Source organism: Bombina bombina, chromosome 2 (assembly GCF_027579735.1).
Source record: "Bombina bombina isolate aBomBom1 chromosome 2, aBomBom1.pri, whole genome shotgun sequence".
Taxonomy (NCBI): domain Eukaryota; kingdom Metazoa; phylum Chordata; class Amphibia; order Anura; family Bombinatoridae; genus Bombina; species Bombina bombina.
Window position 1 is genome coordinate 37,311,196 of NC_069500.1, and position 21,539 is coordinate 37,332,734.

The 21,539-nt window shown below is 40.5% G+C and overlaps 1 protein-coding gene across 2 annotated transcripts in view; it reads left to right on the forward strand.

Annotated features, from left to right (window-relative positions):
* LOC128648395 (phospholipid-transporting ATPase ID) overlaps positions 1-21,539 on the forward strand; it is a 381,201-nt gene that overhangs the window by 42,334 nt on the left and 317,328 nt on the right. The window lies entirely within an intron of this gene.

Here is a 21,539-nt window from a genome sequence, read left to right on the forward strand (position 1 = left end):
CTTGAACACTTTGTGTTTTACTTAAAGGAACGCTGAAGTCATTATTCAGAGCACAGAGTTGTAAATCACTTTCCAATTCACTTAAATTATGAAAATGTGCAGAATGGTTTATTTTCACACCTTCTGAGGCAGCAGCTCCTATTGTGTATAAGCAAGAATTCACAGTATATACGTATAGGCATTTTGTAATTGGCTGGTGGCTGTCACATGATGAAGATGGAAAATTTAAATAACTTTGACAGTTGTCAGAACAAAATCTGCTACTTATTTGGAATTAAAGGTATAGGAGGAATCAGATAAATTGTGCAGTTTTAAGAAACTTTTAAAATCACTTCTACTTTTAAATGTGCTTTGTTCTTTTGGAATTTATTGTTGAAAAGGAATATGCACATATGGGAGCTAGCTGGTGATTGGTGCTTGCATACATTTGTCTCTTGTGATTAGCTAACTAGATGTGTTCAGCTAGCTGCCAGTGGTGCAATGATGTTCCTTCAGCAAAGGATAACAAGAGAATGAAACAAATTTGATAATAAAAGTAAATTAGAAAGTTGTTTAAAATTGTTCTATCTGAATCTTGAATGGAATTTGTGGTGTTTCCTGTACCTTTAAGACTAAGTGCTATTGCATTGTCTTGTTATTATGCCTTTGTTTAATATGTTACTGTGTTTAATGTTCCGTTAATTGTAATCATTAATAGCAAATGGAAATTTTGTTGCATTTGAGTTCCTATCAAAGAATAAATCCAACCCTAAATTGCAAGTTATTTTTATCATTCAATAGCCAAAAGTAATCTGAACATTCATACAGTGATGACGAATGACAGGATCACAAGATGCAGTAATGACCATAAATACAGTAGGATTGCATAATAAAAAGACAATTTCAAATGAGCAGTAGATATCCTTTTTGACAAATCTTAATTTTCTTCCATTTAAATTGGAAAGGTTTTTTTTTGTGCTGTATCTGTATCATGAAAGAAAAATGTCTCTTTAATAGCACTGGCTCATTTATCTGCACAATGACTTATTCTGATAAAATAGTTTCATCAAAACTAGTAAACGCCCCCCCCCCCCCTGCACTTTCCGGGACATAAGGTGGGGCGTCACCAAGCCCCTGTAGTGCCAGGCTGTTTCCTAGAGCAGGGGTAAGTATTCAAACCCCTTAATCTCAGCTCCCTTAGGCTACAAACCCCCTAGACCAGTGATAGTGAACCTTGGCACTCTAGATGTTTCAGAACTACATTTCCCATGAGGCTTAGGCACTCTGAAGTCCAGCCGAGCATAAGTGCCAAGGTCCGCATCACTGCCCTAGACCCACAGTTTGAAAACCAATTGCTGCTCTTTGAAACAGGGGTGTAAAGTATAAGAACATAAATATGAGGTTCCCATGCACTTATAATGGGCCATCAAAAAACCCTAGGGACTCTCATGTCCCCTTGTTTTAAAGCCCAGAAGCCCCTGTTGTAAGTTTTAATGACCAGGTGATCGCTTGTTTTGTGCCATGGGCTCCTTAGCTGAAAACATAGAAGAGTCTTTGCCTTCTGCATTTATAGTACAGCACATGGGAGTAGCCATTTGTTTGCTTTCTTAAAGGGACATTCAGGTCAAAATTTAAAGGCACACTGGTGAATTACATCTTTGAATAGAAACCTATTTGCAGTATATATTTATTGTCACATGTGCTTCTAGTAAAAATGGTCACTGTTTCAGTGTTGGCATTATTCTCTGCACGTGCATGTGAAGCATAGCGAGATATTCTAAGTGCACCAGCATTTTACATACTGCAGCAGCTCAGAGCACCAGTGGGGCTTGTATCATGTCAGCAATGAATAGAGTGATTACCATATGGTACAAACACCTTAGGCTCTCTGTGCAAGTGCTGTGTTTAAATGTGCACTTTTGAAACAGCTATAGTTTTTATTAGAAGCATTGTTGCTAATACATTTACATTACAAAAATGCTTCTATTGAAAACCGAAATGCATCCATGTGGATTCTAATTTTGGCTGAAATGTCCCTTTAAAGGGACAGTCTACACAAAATAAAACTTTAATGATACAGATAGAGCATCAATTTTAAGCAACTTTCTAATCTACCCCTATTATAATTTTTTCTTCATTCTCTTGGTATCTTTATTTGAAAAAACAAGAATGTAAGCATAGGAGCCGGACCATTTTTAGTTCAGAACCTGGGTAAAGCTTGCTGCGTGGTGGCTACATTTGGACACCAATCAGCAAGCGCTACCCAGGTTTCTGAACCAAAAATGGGCCGGCTCTTAAGCTTACATTCTTACTTTTCAAATAAAGATACCAAGAGAACGAAGAAAAAAATTATAATAGTAAATTAGAAAGTTGCTTAAAATTGCATGTTCTATCTAAATCATGAAAGTTTAAATTTGACTTGACAGTCCCTTTAAAAGGTCAGTACAGTGAAGGGCGCCTCCTAGTGTAAAACTCATGTGTGATATCAGAATCGTACTCACAATGGTAGCAGCACCCACTTGTGCTTAGTAACACCTACTGGGATCTTTCAGCTCACTGTTCCTCGGTTCCTGCACACCTCCAATCCAGGCGTCTCCCCAAGGGTGATAGGCAAAACTCAGGCTCTCAGTCATGTTGGTAAAAATCAATCAGTTTTAATAAAACAAAATCACATGAAAACATAGGGTACAATGGTAACCTCTATGTAATAAAAAGTTGCAACGCGTTTCTCAGCTTACACGCTGTTTCATCAGGCATATGTTTCCTGAGAGCACTGAGCTTTAAACAAAAACCTACCAATCGATTCTCAAGCTTGTAGTGCCCTCCTCTTTACACAGGTGTTCTAGGTAATGCTAATCATCTCATGTCACGTCTAACTGACCTTGAGCATTATGAGCTAATCTGTATCACCGTTACTAGATGAATATAATATGTATCGTCCTGTCTTTAAACATTGTAGCCTTGTCGGAATTCTGAGACTCACTTCAGCGTCTGACGTCAGAGAGCCCTAATCTACTGGGTTTCCTCTCCTATATTGGAAGGGCGTACACGTGGAACTTAATAGTGTATAATGATGTGATCCCTACTCGTGGGGCTTAGAATAGTTGGTGTGATATTAGTGAATGCGGGAGTATAAGAAGAGTTAAAAAGAGTGATCTTTATATTCATCTAGTAACGGTGATACAGATTAGCTCATAATGCTCAATGTCAGTTAGACGAACAATTATACACGTGTGTGTATATATTTATAATTAAAGTATCGGCTTGAAATCAGGTCTAGCAGGTCTAGGTAATATAGCATGTCGAATTAGACAACATGTCACGAGTATGATGCTACACACATTGGGGAATGAAATTGTTTATGAAATGAATGACATATATATATATATTAGTGTGAAGTTTTTGATATACAGATAAAATAATACCACTTTGGATGGGCTGACAATTCATGTAAGGGTTAACATGAGATGATTAGCATTACCTAGAACACCTCTGTAAAGAGGAGGGCTCTACAAGCTTGAGAATCGATTGGTAGTTTTTTGCTTAAAGCTCTGCGCTCTCAGTTAGGAAACATATGCCTGATGAAACAGCGTGTAAGCTGAGAAACGCGTTGCAACTTTTTATACATAGAGGTTACCATTGTACCCTATATTTTTATGTGATTTTGTTTTATTAAAACTGATTGATTTTTACCAACTTGACTGAGAGCCTGAGTTTTGCCTATCACCCTTGGGGAGACGCCTGGATTGGAGGTGTGCAGGAACCGAGGAACAGTGAGCTGAAAGATCCCAGTAGGTGTTACTAAGCACAAGTGGGTGCTGCTACCATTGTGAGTACGATTCTGATATCACACATGAGTTTTACACTAGGAGACGCCCTTCTTTCTTGTGTCTCTTCACAGAATTTTCCAAACGTTTCTGAGTTATATTTGGAAGGAGCAGCCTTAAAGGGCAGACCAATATCCCTGACCATTCATATGGACTAAGATAAGAAATATTCTCTGTGAAAGACTGTCCCTTTTTGGGGATTTGATTTTATATATGTATATATAAAAATACTAGCCTAGAGTGTCACACACATTGGTGTACATATATTTTCTGTATATATATATATATATATATATATATATATATATATATATATATATATATATATATATATATTATATGTGGCAGAACCATTAATATCTGTCAATATTGCGCCCCCTTAAGTGGTGACAAGGTTTTGTCACTAGATTTGTATAAAAGAGCAGTAACATAAAAGTAAAGAAAGAAGAGAGAAGAAAGTAAAGTATTGTGTTAAAGCATTTTATTGCAGTTAATTGATTGTGGCGCTAAACACACAACTATGATCAGCTCTGGGTCAGAGATAATCTTCTGCTCCTGCGCTGAAGAGGGCTGGAGATCAGTGGCTCCTCCCATGCGCTGAGGTGATTGGCTCAGCTGCTGTGCACAGCTCCGGATCATTAGTGTGTTGCTGATCCATAGTGCACTTTAGTTGAAATAATTTTTATCGAGTTTTAGAACAAAAACAGAATCAATTATACGGACACATTTGTACAGGTTTCAACGTAACTTACATGCCCTATACAAAGAGCAACAAAGTATCCATTTGTAAAGGTTTCATGACGGTGAATATAAGTCACAACTGTCTTCCTAAATAATGTTCAGTCCGTCTCATATTCTAATTAACATAATAACCAAAACTGTCCCCCACCCTCCCCCTCTATGTAGCCCCCTCCCCCTCCTCTCCAGGTGGTGCCAATCTATCTCCAATATAAACCAATAATCATTAAATCATAAGTGTACCTAAAACAGAACACTTATCTCTTTTCAATGGGTAAATCCTTGTTCAGGGTTCCGAGACATAATTAATTCAGCCGGCCACTTATAGCCCTCCTACCGCTGCTACCGCTCTTCTACCCCTCTCGATTAGTACTCTGACCTAAAATCCAGTAAAACCAGATCCTCTGAAATTGTTCTGGTTGTCCTTGCGCCCAAGCAGCCATTTCCGACAAAGTGTATGTATCTGTAATCTTTCCTACCACTTCCTGCCATGAGGGTACTCCAACTTTCCAATGTCGGGCTATGCAAATTCTCAGACATGTGCAAAGTATTCTAATAAACTTGTTGATAGTTGTGTTGAATGGCTTTACCCTTTCGTGTAATAAGGCCTGCGATATTGTAAGATTTCCTCTGTCTCCCAGCAGATTACCTATCAATTCCGAGAGTTTATCCCCTTGGCAGTCCCACCACATGTCTATATGTGCCTTTTTCCTGACAGCCCCTGTAACAATATCCACTGTGTGTTGAAACAAAGTAAGCTGTCCGCTCGGGTGTCAGGTACCATCTAAACATTACCTTGATACAGTTTTCTCTCATATCCGCGCTAATTAGGCCTCCATAAGAGTTCAGCATCAATTCATTCCATTCATTCGTTCCCCACACCTCTGTTGTGTCTCTTTCCCATCTCTCTGTCACTATCATATTTAGCTTTCTGTATTAAAATATAAAGTCGAGAGATCAATTTTTCCCCCCTAGAAGATGTCCTTACTAATCTCTCAAGTTCAGTGGGTGAGCATATCTGCTTGTGTTTCGTGTATGCTGCTATTACCGACCTGATCTGCAAATATAAAAACCATTGTAATTTTTCCGGTTCAATTTGTTCCTTGATTTGGTTGAACACGAGCATTTTGTTGCCCGGCAAAAAATCGGCCACCCTATATAAACCCTTGTTCACCCATTTATCTACTAACTTTCTCAAATCCTTAGGCAACAGGAACCTGATAGGCATTAATAAAGATTCTGTTCTGCATAACCGTAACCCTCTTGCAATTTTATTCCATAATCGAATTGCTTCTAATGTTATTGGCGACCTATATGCCCCCGATTTTATGAGTGTTCCGGAGTCCCATATTATGTCTGCCGCTCTAGAACTACCCACTATCTCTGCCTCTACTTGTGGCCATATCAACCCAGTGTCCTGTTTACTCAAGATGACCGTCTGTGCCAATCTAGATGCCTGAAAGTATTCTGCGAGATTCGGGACCCCTACTCCCCCTACCTGCCTGTGTATTTTTAACAACTGTGAGGCTATCCTAGATCCCCCGTCTCCTCTTAAAATTTTTAAAAGATCAGCCTGTAAAGCTTCTAGCTCTGGGAGGGTTATGTCCATCGGTATGGCTCTAAATAGGTACATTAGTCTTGGGAGTATATTTATCTTGATAGACATTAGCCTTCCGTACCATGAAAAATTGTTTTTCTTCCACTTCCTCAAATCGTTTCTAATAGCATTATAAATAGGGATATAATTTAATCTATACAGGTCCGTCAGTTTGTCTCCTACCTTAATTCCTAAATATGTGATATGACTTTTTGCCCACGAGAATGCAAAGTTCAATTCAATAGCTTTCTTAGTATGCTGAGGTAAATTAACTGCAAGCGCCTCACACTTATCAGAATTTATCTTATAAACTGAAATCTCTGCATACTCTCCCAAAACTTTGTACAGGTGTGGCAAAGAACTCATTGGCTTGGTGAGTGTTAGCAACACATCTTCAGCAAACAACATCAATTTGTATTCAGAAGTTGCCAGTTGAACTCCCGAAATTTCTCTTAAGTTCCTAATGTATGAAGCCAATGGTTCTATACAAATCGCGAACAGCAACGGCGACAACGGACAGCCCTGTCGTGTCCCATTCAAAATGTTGATTTGCCTTGATAAGTAACACGCAGCTTCCACTACCGCCGTCGACCCCGAGTAGATGCTACCGAGCGCCTAAATAAAGGCTCCTCCAAATCCCATGGCTGATAATACTTTAAACATAAATTTCCAGTCTATCCTGTCAAACGCTTTTTCGGCGTCAAGCGACAGGAATAGAGCTGGTGTCTTTGTCGCATTAAGATAATCTAATAAAGTAAGAGTTCTTCTTACATTGTCTGGGGCTTCCCTGTCCTGAACAAATCCCACCTGGTCCTGGTGGATCAGTGAGGGTAAAAAAAATTTCAATCTATTCGCTATGATTTTAGCAAATATTTTTATGTCATGGCTGATCAAGGATATTGGCCTATAATTTTGACATAATTTAGCATTTTTCCCTTCTTTCGGTATAACTATAATCTTTGCCTGAAGCATTTCTCTAGGTAACCTTTGTCCCTCCATGATCCCGTTACACAAATTGACTAAATGGGGAAGCAGTTCTTTTTTAAAAAGTTTATAGTATTCTCCCGTCAAACCATCGGGCCCCGCCACTTTACCGGCTTTTAGGTCCTTAATTACCCCCAGTACTTCCGAGGCTGTTATCTTTGAGTTAAGACTCTCCAGATCACTCTCCTCGATGGTTCTCAGATTCGCTTTGTCTAGAAATTTCGATATCTGAGTATCAATATTCCCTGTTTTTACTTTATTTCCGTCTCCATAGTGCACTTTAAAAGGACATACTAGTGCGTTGCCCACACCCCTAAAGAGGCCGAAAAGCAAAATCCCTAAGGTTTTCAAACTGCTGCAAATTGCTTAAACCAGTTGACGGATTTGTAGCATTTTCTATTTACAGAATTTGCTTTTTGGCCTCTCTAGAGAGTGAGGTACAAGCACAATTTACACACACAGGAGGCTTTAATCTGTTCTCAGTGACCTGTTATACTTGCTGGAGTGTATTCAATTGTTTTCAGGTAGCTCATTTACATATGTTGTCATTTGAAATAGCTGCTTTTGCCTATTGACACCTTCCCCTACACTGAAAACTGAATTACAGCAGTACTGACTATAGATAAACTATGTAAACAAGAGGCAGCATCAGAAATCAACCTCCCAGTGGAGGGGGTGGAAGCCGTAGAGCCCAGCCTATTTGAAAGCATCTTTCTGCATCTGCTTAAAACACAATAAACTCTTAAATGCTGCTTGCCTCAGTACATTGTCCCTTTAAGTTGGTTGCAGCTGTCTGTCCCTTTAAATCTGTATAAATTATACAAGGCATTATCTGTTGCAAGTGATATGTATATGGCAATTGGTTTCTTGATGTGATGTCATTAGGTACGAGCATTACAAAATATCAAAATAGGTCAGCAGACATAACTGTAAAACGTTCCCAGTCAGTTTTAAACTCTCACATTCCTGTCATCTGTATAAATACAGAGCGGTATTAATAATAAAAATAATGACAGTAAGGGGCACAGACTGCTACACAGAGCTTCTTAATTAGTTTAGTTTGGGAATTAGCCCCAGGCAATGATGTCACTGCTTAATAATGCTGAGTTTTCGTCCCACCTAGCAACGCTAAGCAGCAAAAGCTTAGCAACACTTAAAGGGACGTTGTACACATTTGTATAAATGTTTTGTAGATGATCCATTTATATAGCCCATCTGGGAGTGCATTTGTAACAATGTATACATTTGCTTATTTTTTTTAATAACATTGTGCTGGTTTTCAGACTCTTAACCAAGCCCCAAAGTTTTAAAAGTATACTGATGTCTACAGACTCTTGCTTGCTCCTGTTTGTGTAATAGGTATTTTCATTTGCAGGGGTGGGGGAGGGGATGTCTGCTGTTCTTGTTTTCCCTGCCCCTTTCACTGGCTGTTCCAGCCTAACCTCATCAACACTGCTAAACTGGGAGCTTCTAAGTAAGTTTTTCAAAGGTTTTATACTGGATTTCTATACCAGTATCTGTGCATATTCTTCTTTATAGTGGTATCTATTATATGCAGTTATATGAAAATTGGTGTAAACTGTCCCTTTAAAGGGACATAACTCTCAATACTGAAAGACACAAGTGCAATACAAATGGAAACGCTTCTAGTAAAAGCTGTGTGTGCGACGCCTCATTCTGTTTATAGGCAAACAGAGTACACAGAAACGTAACTAGAAACCACAGGGCCCAGGTGCAAGAATCTAAGAAGGGCCCCCCCACCCCCCAAAAAGGTGAATTTGATACATATCATTTTTTTTTTTACAGTTAACACAGAAAAAAAATGTGAATCAGATTACGACTGCAAAAGGAGGTACCCTGTGCCCACAGTCTGTGAGATGGTCTGACCCCCTATTACTGTATATAGTGACACTGTTTAACCCACCAGTACCGTATATAGTGACACTGTTTAACTAGGGTGACCATATTGCCGCTTTAAAAATGGACACATAAGAAAAATACATATGTCAGGGTTCTCATACAAAGCATTTCTTTAAACAGTCCTGAAAACAGTCCTGACATATGTATTTTTCATATGTGTCCCTTTTTAATGCGGCAATATGGTCACCCTATATTTAACCCACCAGTACTGTATATAGTGAGTTGGTGACACAGTCTGTAATCTGCCGGTGAGATGGCTGGCCTGACCCTACCCGCCCCATTACTTTATAAAGTGACCACAGTAGTCTGTGACATGGTCCAGCCCCCCCGTACTGTATATAGTGGTACTGTATAGACTGACACTGTTTACCCCCTGCCCCCCATGCTGTAGTAACAAGGTCTGTAATTTGCTGGCTTCACAAACATATACACACACACATACATCACATGCATACACACACAGTCACATACATTCATACATACACACACAAACACATAAATTCATACATACACACACACATACATTCATACATACACACACAGTCACATACATACATATATGCACACACACACATCACATGCATACACACAAACATACACACACACACACACACACACATTCATACATACACACACAGTCACATACATACATATATGCACACACACACACATACATTCATACATACACACACACATACATTCATACATACACACACAGTCACATACATACATATATGCACACACACACACATACATTCATACATACACACACACATACATTCATACATACACACACACATACATTCATATATGCACACACACACATCACATGCATACACACAAACATACACACACAGTCACATACATACATACACACACAGTCACATACATACATACACACACATAAACACCAATGGGTAAAACAGAAACACTAACCCCTGTAGTCTGAGACACTAGTGAAGCATCATGTCACACTCACATGATTACAGTGCAGGTAGTGGCAGGTCAACGTTTTTTATTGAAAAAAAAAACTTTTTTTTTTTCTTTTTTTCGGAAGCTGGGCCCCCCACCCTCAGGGGCCCAGTCACAGTTGCGACCTCTGCACCCCCTGTAGTTCCATCCCTGAGAGCACATCTAGATTCTCTAAAGCATAAGAGAGCCTCTAAAACTCACTTAATGTATTGTGCCTCTGGATATCGCTACTATTAATTTGTTGATTTTCTACGTGAAATTTGTGTATTCCTTAATCTCTCTTATTTTCTTCAAAAAAAGTCAGCAACACTACCTGGACCACAAGTCACGCCTCACGCAAACAATAGCTCACAATCTGCTATTAGTTGTTACTTAAAATGTAATAATGTATTTAATACATAAATAGCACTCTCGTCTCTATACTTTAAATTGGAAGCACTAGGAACTAGGTTTGTGCATTCGGATCCTTTGTGAGGATACGAATGCAGAAGTATGCGGCCGCTCGTGCTGTTCGGCTCTTTTCGGAACCGGATTTATTCTTGTGAAAGATCACCACACAAAGATCTGGATTTGCACATACCTACTAGTAACGTTCCCACTGGGCTCATACCAGTTTTGCATAACCAACACTGTTTTATTAATACACTTTTATCTCTGTGATTATCTTGTATCTAAGCCTCTGCAGACTGACCCCTTATTTCAGTACTTTTAACAGACTTGCATTTTAACCAATCAGTGCTGACTCATAAATAACTCCACAGAAGTGAGTACAATGTTATATATATGGCACACATGAACTTGCATTGTTTAACTGTGAAAAACTGACAACGCACTGAGATAAAATGTGGCCATCAAGGGCATAGACATGATCATATGATCCTACCTAGGTTAGCCTTCAACAAAAAATACTAGGGATGCACCGAAATGAAGATTCTGGACCGAAACCGATACCGAAAATTCAGGATGATCCTGGCCGAAAACCGAAACGAAACCAAAATAGTTTTTTTCTTTTTTTAACTACAGTGTGTGTGTGTAGCTGAGAGAGCTTGTAAGCGGGAAAGCTCCAACAAATGGACATGGTCACTTGTACAGTAGGGCGTGATCTGCAGCTCTATAAGGGAGAGCGTGGTTATAGCCAGACAACAATACGAGGTGGACATGTGTTTTGTTTTTGGGTGTAGTTATCCATGCGATGAGCGTGGCTGCACCTGATCGTCTCATCGTATCTCCGCCTAGTTCCTGGTTCGGGTCTCACACTGACCTGTCAGATTATATGTCCTGAGCCCCAAATGGAGTCTGCCTATCACCAGGACCACTGGACTTAGCTACAACCTTATGTGCAAGGTGGTTATAGAAAGTTACTGTGCTTTTTTGTATACACTGTCTGGTGGGTGCTAATTTGTACCAACTGTGTGCAAGCTTGGGGCTTATGCTTATAAAGTGTGCACGCATATTTGCCTCAGGCGAATAGAATGTCTACGCACAAGAGGCTGATGTATGAGCACTGTATATAAGGCTTAAAGATATTCACTGTGTGTGCTTAGGGCTGTGTCTGATAATATCAAGTGTTTATAAACATGTTACTTATCCTCCTTTGATATTTGTATTCACTATTCAGAACTTTGGTTTCCTTCTCTGCTGGTTTCACATATCATCATGTCATGGTACTTATGTGTGTGCTCTGTGTACCATGCCAGTGCTGTGCTGCTCACCTTATGCTAAGGATAGACATGTAACTCAATAGAACAGGGGAGGGCTGTACTTTTTTAGCCATTTTGGTCCTCTTTGGGCCGAAATTGGAATTGCACATTTTCGGCAGCCCAAATTTTGGTGCATCGCTAGTATTATTCTTTATTTAGTTCTGTGTAACAGAATCAGATTTAACCGTTTTTGTTTTGTTACCAATTATCAAAATAAAGTATAGTCCTAGAAAACTATTATTATATGCAAAACAGTAAGTCAAGTAATGAACTCAAACAGCAGCTCTAGGCTGGCATAAAATTTAAAATATGCTACACAATAATTTTGCCGAAAATAAAAGGCAAAAAAAAACGAAAACCGAAATAACAAAAAATGCTATTTTCGGCCGAAATTTCGGTGCATCCCTAAAAAATACCAAGAGAGCTGATAAATATAATGATAAAAGTTGTATAAAATTGCATGCCCTATCTGAATCATGAAACATTATTTTTGACTTGACTGTCCCTTTAACTGTTATAGCTTGCTGCTACTGCAAAACATGAAAGGTGTATAGCAAATAACAATAAAAAACTGCACTACATGAGCACATTGTTGCTCTCTATCTTCTTAGCTTAAGTGTTATCCAGCATGAATTTTAGTGCAGCCCCTTATAGAAATCTATTGAGGTAAAAAACACACTTGTGCTGTGTGACACGAATATAGTAGCACGTGCAATCTACTGCACACACGATATAGATTAACCATGGATTGTACTGCAGTGATGCTAATGTTCCACACTGCTTGTGTTTTTACGCTTCACTTGTAATCGGCCCCAAAATGTTTTATAAAGCAAAGGTCACTTTAGTGTATCAGGGAGGTCAGCCAGTAAATGAAACTTTTGTCACATGTCCCTTTTGGCCACTTGAATTATGGAATATATTTTTGGGTTTGGGGAAGTTGCTGCTTATCAGGAATATCACCAAAACAGCAATATAGCAGTTCCCAAAATATGATGTCACGCACAGTGTCTTTAGTACTATTATTTGTGCAGGAAAGTGACATTACTGCTGGTGACAAAACTCATTATAACATTTTAGTTACCAGAAATGGTTCTCTGGACTCCAAGATGTTAAATTGTATCCTATTCCCTAACCTTAAAACTAACCCTGCCCTAAGCCCAAACCTAACCCTGCCCTAAGCCTACACCCCAGCCTTACAATAACCCTGCCCTGCACCTAACCCAGTCCTAAACCTAACCCCAACCTTACCCTAACCCTGTCCTATGCCTAACCCCAACCTTACCCTAACCATAACTTTACCCTTAACCTGTCTTAATCCTAACCGCAACATAACCCTGCCCTAAACCTACACCCCCAGCCTTACCATAACCCTGCCCTAAACCTACACCCCCAGCCTTACCATAACCCTGCCCTGCACCTAACCCCAACCTTACCCTAACCCTGTCCTAAGCCTAACTCCAATCTTACCCTAACCCCAACCTTACCCTAACCCTGTCCTAAACCTAACCCCAACCTTACCCTAACCATAACTTTACCCTTGCCCTGTCCTAATCCTAACCCCAACCTTACCCTATCCTATGCCTAACCCTGTCCTAAATCTAACCCCAACCTTACCTTAACGCTGTTTTAAACCTAACTCCAACTTTACCCTAACCTAAGCCTAACCCCAATCTTACCCTAACCCTGTCCTATACCTAACCCCAACCTTACGCTAATCCTGTCCTAAACCTAACCCCAACCTTACCTTAACCCTGTCCTAAGTCTGGCTCCAACCTTACCCTAACCCTATCCCCAACCTTAACCCTATCCTAAACCTAACCCCAACTCTATCCTAAATTTAACCCTAAACCTAACCCTGTCCTAAGCCTAACTCCAACCTTACCCTAACCCTGTCCTTAACCTAACCCCAACCTTAACCCTAAAAACATAAACCCAGCCTTAACCCTATCCTAAACCTAACCCCAACCTTAACCCTAACTCTATCCTAAACCTAGCCTTGTCCTAAACCTAATCCCAACCTTAATCATAACCCTATCCTATACCTGACCCTATCCTAACCCTAACTTTAATCCTATCCTAATCCTAACCCCAACCTTAAACCCTAGCCCAAACCTCAACCCAACCCTGTCTTAAACTTAACCCAACCCTATCCTAAACTCAAGCCCAACCTTTAACATAACTCTATCCTAAACCTAACTTTAACCCTCACCCTATCCTAAACCTAACCCTGTCTTAAACTTAACCCCAACCATATCCTAAACCCAACCTTTAGCATAACTCTATCCTAAACCGAACTCCAACTTTAACCCTCACCCTATCCTAAACCTAACCCCATCCTTAACCCTAAACCTAACCCTGTCCAAAGCCTAACCCCAACCTTAACCATATCCTAACCCCAACCTTAACGCTAACCCTCTCCTAAACCTAACCCTGTTTTAAACTTAACCCCAACCTTATCCTAACCCTGTCCTAAACATAACCTTAACCCTAGCTATGTCCTAATCCTAACCCCAATTTTACCCTAATCCTGCCCTAAGGCAAACCCCAACCCTAACCCTCTCCTAAACCTAATCCCAACTTTACCCAAACCCTGCCCTAAATCCAACCTTACCCTAACCTTGTCCTAAACCTAACAACCTTACCCTAACCTAAGGCTAACTTAACCTTACCCTAACCCCAACCTTACTTTAACACTGCCCTAAACCTAACTTCAACTTTAACCCTAACACTGTCCTAAGCCTAACCCCAACCTTAACCCTGTCCTAAACCTAACCCTGTTCTAAAAATAAACACAAAGATTAACCCTGTCCTAAACCTAGCACCAACCTTACCCTAACCCTGTCCAAAACCTAATACCAACTTTAACCCTAACCTGTCATAAGGCTAGCCCTGTCCTAAACCTAATCCAACTTTACCCTAACCCTCTGCTACACCTAACCCCAACCTTACCTTAACCCTGCCTTAAGCCTAACTCTAACCTAACCCAGTTTTGCACCTAACCCTGCCGCAATTCCTAAACCTAAATCCAACCTTACCCTAATTCCTAAACCCAACAGTAACCCTAACCCCTATGCAAGTTCCTAAACCTAAATCCAACCATAAATCTACCCTAAACCTAACCCCAAACTTAATCCTAATCCTGCCCTAAACCTAACACCAACCCTGCCCTAAACCTAACCCCAAATTTACACTAACCCTGCCCAAAACCTAACCTTAACCCTACACTGCCCTAAACCTAATCCCAACCTTAACCCTAACCTAACCCCAACCTTAACCCTGCCCTAAACCTAACCCTGCGCTAAACCTAACCCTAACCCTGCCCTAAACCTAACCCCAACAGGCCCAGTGGTAGCATTGTGTAGCACCCCAGACATATATACACACACACACACACACATATATATACACACACACTTATACACACACATATATATATATATACACACAAACACTTACACACATTCATATACACAGTCACACACACACACACATATATATATATATACACACACACACACACATACACTTATACACAAATATATATATATATATATACACACACACACACATATATATATATACACACACACACTTATACACACACACACACATATATATATATATATATATATACACACACATATATATATATATATATATATATATATATATATATATATATATATATATATATAGTCAGGTAGAAAACAGCACTCTCTGGACTTAAGTTTTAAACAAATAGTTTAATTAGTAACGTTTCGGGGAATGCTCCCCTTCATCAGACCAACAACATACAAGTGAATCAAACATTTATGTACACATAGACCCCTCCCCCTAGTGCAAAAACCGCCAAAAACTGGTTGTCATGGCAACCAAACCCACAGTGCAAAGTAAATACAAATAATACAGCATATAATCCAGCAAGCAATAAATAAAGCAGTCAATAACGCAATAATCACAACTGTGAACCCACAGATGCATGATCCTGGTAAATGGGCAGATATACACTGGGATATAAAATGTGAACTAGAGGATACAGACATATGCCAAATGATGCAGTACAGAGTATGAGGAGGAATCCTAGATAACAAACCAGCATCGAGCTGTATAAATTCTTCCTATTCAATACAATTTATAGAACAGTAACACCTTCATTTAGAGCATAATAGCATATCTGTATTAGCCATCTGTAACTAGATCCGTTCTACATTACACATAATACATTCGCAGTGACATTTAATGACTACCACTGATAAGGCATAAGTAACCCTACTTTAGGGATCAGACATTAACCTCAGTCCTAATGCATTATAAACATTCAATGTGTTAATAGTAAAGAGAAAGCATTGACCGTAGTATCAGAGCGTAACCCAGAGGGATCATTCCGTGTAGCCGTGTCAGATGCAGGCCCATGTTAGTGCTTACAGTCTGCACCACGCATCGCACAGCTAAGTAGTGCGCATGCGTATCGCCCAGGGGCGATCCGCCCCCAATGCTCCCCAGAAGCGTTACCATAGGCTCGATGTGACAAGCCCCTACTTAAGTGCATGTAAACAAATAACACATTTATACTCGCTGTCCAGCTATTGGGCAGAGTAAAATACTAAACTAAACTAAAATAAGTCATTATGACTCGGCGTCCGTGGATAAAAATATTCAAATGGGGTAAAGGCAAGGGTATACTACGTGTGAGATGTCAGTGACAGGCAACCCAGCCCGCAGTCCACTAGACATAAGACATCTAATCAAAACGGCAGCTTTCAACCCACAGAATACTTAGTGACTCGGCCCGTATAGTGCAGGAGCCCCCATATAGGATGGGTGTAGCTTGATTATAGTAACTATGGTCATAACTCTCAGTACTTGGATCTACATATTAATTGGCCATAATGGGACAAAGCCCACCATGACGTCATAATATGTCTGGGAGTCACAAGCTAGCGCACACCTTTACACAGAAACTGGGTAGCAGATACCAATAGGTTAGGGCAAATCCCGCCTAGAGCATACGGGAGGGAAACTTAGGTTATCTATCATGTGAGGCAATATTATAATGCACAAATACAATACCCAACCTAATCAGGGTATTAACATACTTCCAGGACAAATCAGCATAATAAAACGTATCACATAAAAAGCATAGTGTGTTAACCCACCGGGAACAGTGGTTAGAAAACCAGAGAAGGATGCATATAAGCGGCCTGACCAATCTAAGTCAATATTAAGTGACAAATCCCTGATGGCAGCATGGGGTGTGCTCAGACAAACACTCATAAAGAATGTTTTGGTAACCAGGGGAACGACACATACCTATGAAGAAGATAGGTGTGCTACGTGCAGCCACATCTACTTTACAAGGTGGAAAACACAAAGCATCAATACACATGTAGCAGACAAAAATTAACCAAACACACAGTAATAAAGAATCCAAATAAGAATGAACAATCAAAAATCATAGAAAACAGTGCCAGTCTATTTCCATATTCAAACCTCTGGGATGTATGGTGTCCAGTTTAAAGATCCACTCCGCTTCTTTTTGTAGGAGACGTGTGTCCCTATCCCCGCCCCTCGGGAGTGGGGGTACGTGGTCAATAAGCTTAAATCTAAGGTCTGCAACAGAGTGACCCTTTTCCATGAAATGTCTGGCCACTGGCTGGTCACTCTTGCCTTTTTCAATTGCTGTCCGAATAGCGCTCCTGTGATTGGCCATCCTTTTCTTGATGTCGTCTGAGGTTTTACCAATGTAAAAAAGGCCACAGCTGCAATTCAACATATATACCACAAACTTCGTGGTGCACGTAAGATAGTGCTTGATCCTATAGCTTGTATTGTTGTGTGGATGTCTGAACTGCTTACATTGCAACATAGAGTTGCACGTCACGCAACTAGGGCATTTGTAGGAACCTTTTTTGGTGATTGGTGTCACTTTATTGTAGCTGTCAGTAGGGTCTGTATTCATCAGAATATCTTTTAGGTTCCTTCCCCTTTTGTACCCAATCCTGGGTGGTCCATAGTGCTGGTAAGGTAGTGATGGGTCTGTCTGGATGATGTCCCACTTCTCTTTTAGCGTAACCCCCAGTGTCCTTGTGTTGGGGGTGTAGGCTGTGACGAAATTCATTCTCTTCTGGTGATCACTCTTAGTAACCTCCAAATCCACCTGGGACCTTGCTTCTTTTACAATGTTGCATTTGTATCCTCTGTTGTAGAATCTTGCTTCCATTTCATTTAATTGTAACTCCTTTTTCTCATCAGATGTATTATTGCGACAAACTCTCAGCATTTGTGCCCTGGGGATCGCCTTTATGAGTGATCTGGGATGGTAGCTGGAAGCGTGTAGTAATGTATTTCTGTCAGTAGACTTTTTAAATAGGGTAGTTCCAAGTTTGTTGTCAACCTTATAGATTCTCAGATCCAGGAAATCAACTTCGTTGTAGCTGGAAACCTCTTTAAGTTGAACCTGTCCCCCTCTTTCATTCAGGGATATGACCCATTCACCAAAGGACTCGATTGTTCCTCGCCAGATGATCACGATATCATCAATGTACCGCTTGTAAAAATATACCTGTTGGTTGTCATACACCTTGAATATATTCTCTTCAACATACTCCATAAAGAGATTTGCAAATGCAGGTGCCATATTCGAGCCCATGGCTGTTCCCATGAGCTGCAAATAGAATCTTCTCTCAAACTTAAAGTAGTTCAATTTGAGGCATAAGGATAAGAGTTCAACAATAAAACCTGTTGGTGGTCCCACATAGGGGCACCTCTCAAGGCAGTTGGTGATTATCTCCATCCCCATTTCATGCGGTATAATGGTGTACAAGCTTGTGACGTCAAGACTAGCAAGCACATCACCTGGTTGTATATCAGTCAGTTTGGTAAGATACGTGATAAGAGCCGAGGAGTCCCGTAGGTAGGATCGCATATTAACAACTAGAGGTTGTAGCAAAGAATCAACAAATTTAGCCAAGGGCTGTAATAATGACCCCCGTGCTGAAACTATGGGGCGTCCAGGTGGGTTTACCAACTGCTTGTGTATCTTTGGTAATGTATACAGTATTGGTCTCACCGGGTTGACAGTTGTCAGCCAGTCTTTAGTAGTTGAGTCTATCCAATTCATTCGAGCTGCATGCTCAATAACAGAATCAATCTGTGTTTTATAAGAAATGGTCGGATCACAGGGTAGAGCCCTATAGGTAGAATTATCCGCCAATTGTCTGTCTATTTCAGCTTTGTAATCCTGGTAGTCCTGCAGGACAACCGCACCACCCTTATCCGCTGGGCGTATGACTATTGTAGAGTCATTCCTAAGGGATTGTACAGCTTCCCAATCACTTGTTGTCATGTTGTTTCTAGTCAGGTCATGTTCCCCCTGTCTTATTCTTTGTTGTACCATGCGAGTAAAAGTTTTAATACTTGGGTTAGTTGTGGGGGGTTCAAATGTGCTGGGTTTTTTGAAAGGGTGTCTGTTGTCTTCCATCACCTTTCCCTGGAAAAAATCTCCCAATTTTAGTTGTCTCTGGAAACGCATAGAGTCGATATATGTGGCAAAATCGTCAGGTTTGGTTGTCGGTACAAAGGAGAGGCCCTTCATGAGTACTCGCCTTTCATTCTCAGTCAGAACATGTTGGCTAAGGTTGACCGTCACATCCTCCTCCTTCTGCGAGGTAGCGGGGGTCTTCTTCCAAAATCCGCCCCTGCGTGTGTGCGGTCTTCGCCCCTTCCCCTGGAGCGGGTGGTAATGCCTAAAAAAGGCTGTGTATTGTGCTGATTCTCTGTCTCCTGTAGCCGGTCATTCGAATAATCAGTGTCTGATCCAGAGCTGGAGTCCACAGTATTCAGTTGCCGGTGTGCATACGTTCTGAACCTCCTTGGTCTTCTTGGTTGATATTGGGCTCTTTCAGTAGGCCCAAGTGTCCACCGGTACACTTTTTTGTCTTTATAATCCTCCATAACATAACCAAGCTTCTTATTTTTAAAGGCAATTAAGGCATTGTTGTATTCACGTAATTGGGTATTAATTTTCTCCATCCAATTATCTGACTTGTCCTGTGTTAAGATATGCCCTTTCACTTCCTCCAGATTGCTGATATCCTCTTTTGCTTTCTGCATCTGAGTTCTGACTTCCTCAACCACTAGCAGGATAAGGTCCAAGGAGCATTTGTTCAATATTGCCACCCATTTCCTGCAAAAGTCAGAATTTTGTCTGCCTATGGTGGGCACATTGTTGATTCTAAAACCCCTAGGTATCAGTCTTTTTCTGTGATATTCTGAGAGGTAGATACCATGTAGTTTAAGATCTACCTCTCTTTTCTTTAATTTGATCAGTTGGTTGTACACGGTCACTGCATTCTCAGCTGGATCTTCAGGTAGAATGGTGTCAAACAGTATCCTTGCTGCATCCAAGTCACTCATGGATAGTGTCTCAGCACCCTCCACATCTGCTGGGATTGTTGCTGTGGCCTGCGTGGGTTCAATGTGCTCCATTATTGCTTTCGTGGTGACCCAGTAATCCCCAGTGAATGTCCACACCGTGGTGATGATATGAATTTAGAACACAAGTCCGGTAATACAACAGAGTGAGGGATCTGATGTTGAACTCGCTGGTGGGTGCATCAGAGTGGTTAATAGGCAAAATGAGTCAGTTGCACTCTCACAAACAGTTTCCCAAGGGCCAGGGTGCTAGAATAGGTGAAATGTAGTCAGGTAGAAAACAGCACTCTCTGGACTTAAGTTTTAAACAAATAGTTTAATTAGTAACGTTTCGGGGAATGCTCCCCTTCATCAGACCAACAACATACAAGTGAATCAAACATTTATGTACACATAGACCCCTCCCCCTAGTGCAAAAACCGCCAAAAACTGGTTGTCATGGCAACCAAACCCACAGTGCAAAGTAAATACAAATAATACAGCATATAATCCAGCAAGCAATAAATAAAGCAGTCAATAACGCAATAATCACAACTGTGAACCCACAGATGCATGATCCTGGTAAATGGGCAGATATACACTGGGATATAAAATGTGAACTAGAGGATACAGACATATGCCAAATGATGCAGTACAGAGTATGAGGAGGAATCCTAGATAACAAACCAGCATCGAGCTGTATAAATTCTTCCTATTCAATACAATTTATAGAACAGTAACACCTTCATTTAGAGCATAATAGCATATCTGTATTAGCCATCTGTAACTAGATCCGTTCTACATTACACATAATACATTCGCAGTGACATTTAATGACTACCACTGATAAGGCATAAGTAACCCTACTTTAGGGATCAGACATTAACCTCAGTCCTAATGCATTATAAACATTCAATGTGTTAATAGTAAAGAGAAAGCATTGACCGTAGTATCAGAGCGTAACCCAGAGGGATCATTCCGTGTAGCCGTGTCAGATGCAGGCCCATGTTAGTGCTTACAGTCTGCACCACGCATCGCACAGCTAAGTAGTGCGCATGCGTATCGCCCAGGGGCGATCCGCCCCCAATGCTCCCCAGAAGCGTTACCATAGGCTCGATGTGACAAGCCCCTACTTAAGTGCATGTAAACAAATAACACATTTATACTCGCTGTCCAGCTATTGGGCAGAGTAAAATACTAAACTAAACTAAAATAAGTCATTATGACTCGGCGTCCGTGGATAAAAATATTCAAATGGGGTAAAGGCAAGGGTATACTACGTGTGAGATGTCAGTGACAGGCAACCCAGCCCGCAGTCCACTAGACATAAGACATCTAATCAAAACGGCAGCTTTCAACCCACAGAATACTTAGTGACTCGGCCCGTATAGTGCAGGAGCCCCCATATAG